Source organism: Carya illinoinensis, chromosome 16, assembly GCF_018687715.1.
Source record: "Carya illinoinensis cultivar Pawnee chromosome 16, C.illinoinensisPawnee_v1, whole genome shotgun sequence".
NCBI lineage: Eukaryota > Viridiplantae > Streptophyta > Magnoliopsida > Fagales > Juglandaceae > Carya > Carya illinoinensis.
The window spans coordinates 9692397-9698396 of record NC_056767.1 but is presented as its reverse complement, the minus strand read 5'-3'; positions in this window follow the sequence as shown (position 1 = coordinate 9698396).

Genomic DNA, 6000 nt, shown 5'->3' with positions numbered 1-6000 from the left:
TAATCGAGAAAATTATCTAGGAACCGAAACAAAGAGAGTCTCATTCCTAACCCAAGTGTTTGTTAATTTGTCTTTTTGATTAGAAACTTTAATTCCAGTTCTAACTTAATTTTTGTAGAAATTAAATTCAGACTTTTTTGCTTAATTCATCTTCAAGATTCCTCATAGTGCATTTCATTTTATTTTTCATCTCTCATAGTCAATACATTTTTTATAGCAAAAATTTCACAAATGTTTTGATAACACTTTATCCATGTGGAATACGATCTTGGACTTATGCTTGATACAACTTGACACTTCTATACTTGAAGCACATTTGAGACCAAGTCAAGTTTTTAGCACCGTTGTCGGGGAAAATTGGTGCTTATCAAAGCATTCCTCTACTGCTGAGAGGACGTTTGTGACTGTGAACCTCTTCATAGCTTTAGTGATATCTGATCTTTTTTTCTTTTCTCTATTTATTTTTCATTTTTTTTTAATTTTCTGCTCTTATTTGTATGACTGGTTGGACTAGAGACCACACATCTCGACTGTTTAGGATAGAATCATTGACATATTTTAACTCTGCATCACCTTCTCTTGAATAATCATCTGAAACTGATAGGATCATGGGTGAAAATGAACGTTATGATAGAGAAATGGTAAATCAAAACAGGACACTTAGATAATGTCTTCTGCCTATTAAGACTAACACCTCTTCTTACATTATTTTAACTATTAATGCAAATGCTTTTAATTTCAACCCGGGATGATTCCATTGATACCATACTTTCACGGTATGGAATCTGAAAACCCCTACTTATATATCAAAGAGTTTGAAGAAGTGTGCTCCACATTTATGGATAGAACATGCGCTGAAGAGGTTATAAGATTAAAATTGTTTCCATTTTCCTTAAAAGATGTTGAACCCAATATTTCAAGTTTTGTGTAATTATATATTTACACATGGATTTTGATGATAACAAATGAATTCAAAGAATAAAGAAATCTCAAGCTCAAGTTGTCTACACAATGGAGTCAAGCACATCAAGGAAACAAGCATGAGCAAGAAGGGAACAAGTTCACATTAAAATTATAGAGTAATGTTGTAAATCTCTTCAAAATTCGAAATTAGGATTAATGCTCAAAATTAATATTTTATCATAAAGCATTAAAATACATTTTTCACATGTGCATGAATATTTTTGAAAATTAAATTTGAAAGATGATTGATTGTCATCTTTTGCATGTGCATGCCTTGATTAAAGGGTTGAACTTTGAAAATATTAAAGATGATTGATTGTCATCTTTCACATGTGCATGTTTTATTTGAATATTTTCAAAAGTGATTGATACTTTTTTAGACTTATACAAAAGGTAGATGATTTTGTTTGAAAAATTTGAAAAGTAAAGTGTGCTCATTTTGTCATATACAAAAAGTAAAAGATTAGGTTTGAATTTTTTGAAAAGGAAAGTGTGCTCATTTTGTCATATGCCAAAAGTAAAAGATTAGGTTTGATTTTTTTTAAAAAGTGAATGATGTTGTCTTTGACATGTGAATCTTTTTAAATTTAAATATGAAGTCTCATATGCCTATAAATAGATCATTTGAGAGCTTCACATTCACAACACCAAGAGCATACAACATTCATTCAAAGCTTTCATTCTCTCTTCTCTAAGCATTGAGCCTTAATCCTTGTTCATTTTGAGAGATATAGTTTGCGCTGTATTGTTCTTATTTCACTCATTGAGGAGTGTTTTCTGATAACCTACCCACTATCAGCTTTTGTATCAGAAAAAGGGTGCGTATAACCCTTGTGTGTGTAGAAAGTATTCTACACGAGGAATAGTTGAATCACCACGTGTAAGGTGATTGCAAGTGTAGAGGGTGTTCTACACGGATCCTTTGTAGTAGTGTTGTTCAAAGGTGTAATAGGTTTCTATCTCCACCTGAAGGAGGTTGAATAGTGAATTTGGGAATCCTCAAGGGGTAGCTTGAGGCGAGGACGTAGGCAGTGGGGCCGAACCTCGTTAACATACTGAGTTTGCTTCTCTTTTACCCTTACTCTTTATATTTATTGTTATTTCATATTTTGTTTATATTTTATATTATATATTTGATTTATAATTGTTATTTTTTTAATACAACTCAATTCACCCCCCCTCTTGTGTTAGTCATCTGGGCAACAAAAGACAAGGATAAGACATAGTTGAATTTCTTAAGACCAAGATCCATTGGGACTTGGCAAGAAATGCAAACTGAATTTTTTTAAAAAATATTTCCCATGCATAGAACCAATTCCTTGAAAAGACAAATCATGAATTTTTTCTAAAAGGATGTGGAAACATTTTATCATTGTTGAGAACAATTCAAAAACCTTTTAAATGCATGTTCTCACCATGAATATGAGAATTGGAAGGTCATTAGCTTTTTTTATGAGGTGTTACAACAAAAAATAAGGCAATTTGTAGAAACCATGTGCAATGGTGAATTCTTCAACAAAGGGTCCAAGGAAGCCTATGAATATTTTGACTATTTGGCTGGAAGTGCCCAATCTTGGGATGTTTCTGACTTGTATGATTGATCTGAAAATAAAAAATGTGTTATTGGGGGTGGTAAATACCACTGGAAAGAATCTGATGATTTACATGCTAAGCTTACATTGATGTCTAAAAAGTTAGAGTCTTTAGAGCTTAAGAAAGTCAATGAAATGCATGTTTTGCCATCAGTTTATGAAAAATGCAACATATGTGAAGATCCAAGGCATGTGACTAATGCATGCCCAACAATTCATGCTTTTAAAGAAGTGTTGCTTGATCAATCCAACCCTATGCATATGATTTCTAAGAATTTTTTTGGACCTTATTCTAATACTTACAATGCAGGTTGGAGAAGTCATCCAAATTTCAGCTTGAAAAATGAACAATCTGGGATATCTACACAAGGACAAAGTCAGTATACCCCCTATGCAGCAGCTGGCCAAGGCTCAGGACCATCTTTTGCAAATCAGCCCCCTCCAATGTAGAAAAAGAGAGTAGAAGATTCCATTCAACAACTAACTGTTACCCTACAATAGTTTATGCAAAGTCAGACCACAGTCAACAACCAAAACGCCCAAGCCATCAATGACATCAGAGGGATCCTTACTAGAGTAACCACTACTCTAAGTAACCAAGAGAAGGGCAAATTCCCAGCTCAAACCCAACCCAATCCACAAGTGCAAAGTCAACCATCTCAGACTAATGATGAAGGGGCCAATGTGAAATCAGTGAAAGCCATTACAACTTTGAGGAATGGTAAGGTTGTGGATATCCTTGCCCATAGTGCAGGAAATTCAGCTAAAAAAGCTAAACCTCCTCTAGTTAGTGGTGAGCTAAGCACTTCAGATTCAAATAATGATGCATGTCCAATACCTGCACCTTTTCCACATCGTTTGCTTTCTTTGCATAAAGAAAAACAGCTTGCTTAACATTCCACTTCTTGATGTTATTAAACAAATTCCTGCTTATGCTAAATTTCTAAAAGATTTATGCACTGTGAAACGCAAACTAAATATGTAGAAAAAGGCTTTTATCATTGACCAAGTTAGTACCATTATTCAAAACCACACACCATCTAAGTACAAGGATCCTGGTTCACCTACCATTTCATGTGTCATTGAAAATTCTAAGATTGGTCAGGCCTTGCTAGACTTAGGTTCGGGGGTTAATTTGCTACCTTATTGTGTGTATGAACAATTGGGGCTAGGGAAATTAAAAGCCACTTCAACCATTTTGTAGTTTGCCGATAGATCCATAAAATTTCCTAAGGCTATTGTTGAGGACATCTTGGTCCAAATAGATAAATTTTATTACCTGTGGATTTTGTGGTATTGGATATGAAGTTGTCATCCCACTCAAAATCTTCACTATCTGTGATTTTAGGAAGACCCTTCCTAGCAACTTCTAATACTACAATTAATTGTAGGAGTGGTGTTTTAAAAGTGAGTTTTGGAAATATGACTTTAGAACTGAATATCTTTAATTTGTGCAAGCAACCTCAAGAACTTGAAGACGTTGAAGAAGTCAATGCATTGAGATCTTTATTTGCTTAAAACTCTTTGTTAAATTACAATTGTGATGAACTTTGGGAGGATTTAGAAGACTCCCTTGATTTAATTCAGTTCACTAATCAATCTTCTTCTCTTTGAGCTGCAAGAAATTCAAATGAGATGCAGTGGAAATTCAAATTTGAGCCACTACTAGCACTACAAACCTTGGCACAACCCTCCAATGAGAAGACCCCAATGCTGAGATTAAAGCCACTGCCCTTGGAACTAAAATACACTTACCTGGGACCAGAAAAGTCATTTCCAGTGGTGATCTTTGCACTCTTAACTCCTGACTAAGAGAGTAAGTTGTTGAAAATTTTGGCACAACACAAATCAGCCACTGGTTGGTCCATTGCTGACATCAAAGGTATAAGCCCTTTTATCTGCACACATAGGATATATTTGGAAGAGGACTCAAAACCTTCTAGAGAGATGCAAATGAGACTAAACCCCACAATGAAAGAAGTGCTAAAAAAAGAAGTTTTGAAATTGTTAGACATAAGCATTATTTATCCTATTGCTGATAGGAAATGGGTTAGCCCAATCCAAGTTGTTCCAAAAAAATCTGGTATAACTGTGGTGAAAAATGATAAGGAAGAATTGATGCCTACTAGGGAGATCACAAGTTGGAGGATGTGTGTAGACTATAGAAAATTAAATACTGTCTCTAAAAAGGATAATTTTCTCTTACCTTTCCTTAACCAGATTTTAAAAAAAGTGGCGGGGTATGAATATTATTGTTTCTTAGATGATTTCTCTGGCTATTATCAAATAGAAATAGCCTCTGAGGATCAAGAGAAGACTACCTTCACTTATCCTTTTGGGATGTTTGCCTTCAAGAAAATGCCACTTGGGCTATGCAATGCCGCAGCCACTTTCGAAGATGCATGTTAAGCATTTTTAGCGACTTGATTAAGGACATTGTAGAGGCTTTCATGGATGATTTTTAAGTTTTTGGGAAAACATTTGATGCTTGTTTGTCTAATTTATAAGTTGTCTTGAAAAGAAGTGAAGAAAAACAATTGATATTAAATTGAAAAAAATGCCATTTCATGGTGAGACAAGGGATAGTTTTGGGGTATATTGTGTCTCCTCGGTGCATATAGGTAGATAAAGCTAAGATAGACTTGATTTCAAATTTGCATGCACCTAAAAATGTGAGAGGTGTTAGATCTTTTTTAGGGCATGTTGGTTTTTATAGAATGTTCATAAGGAATTTTAGCTTTACTCTAAGCCTATTTGTCAAATTTTAATGCATAATGTCAAGTTTGAATGGATTAAAGAGTGTCAAAATTGCTTTGATCAGTTGAAAACATTTCTCACCACTACACCTATCCTTCAGCCCCCTGATTGGTTACTTCCTTTTGAATTAATGTGTGATGCAAGTGACTTTGCTGTGGGGGCTGCACTTGGACAACGAAGAGATAAGCTGCATATATCATATACTATGCTAGTAAGATTTTGAATCCTACCCAAAAGAATTATTCTACCACACAAAAAGAATTACTGGCTATAGTCTTTGCATTGGATAAGTTTAGATTATATATCCTTCGTTCACCTATCATAATATTCACTGATCATGCAGCTTTGACATTTTTATTGTCAAAAAAAGACACCAAGCTGAGATTGGTAAGACGGATACTCCTATTGCAAGAATTTGATCTCACAATAAAAGACAAAAATGGAGTAGAAAATGTTGTGGCAGATCATCTTTCTCGCCTTACACCTAAAGTTTCTGAGGAGTTTCCTTTAATTTCTAATTCTTTTCCTGATGAACAATTATTTTCAGTTGAGACTTTACTATGGTATGCTGACCTTGTAAATTTCTTGGTCACAGGAAAAACTCCACCTCATTGGAATGCTCAAGACATCAAAAGTTTGAAAGCTGAAGCTAAGTATTTCTTTTACGATGATCCCTATCTTTTCAAGC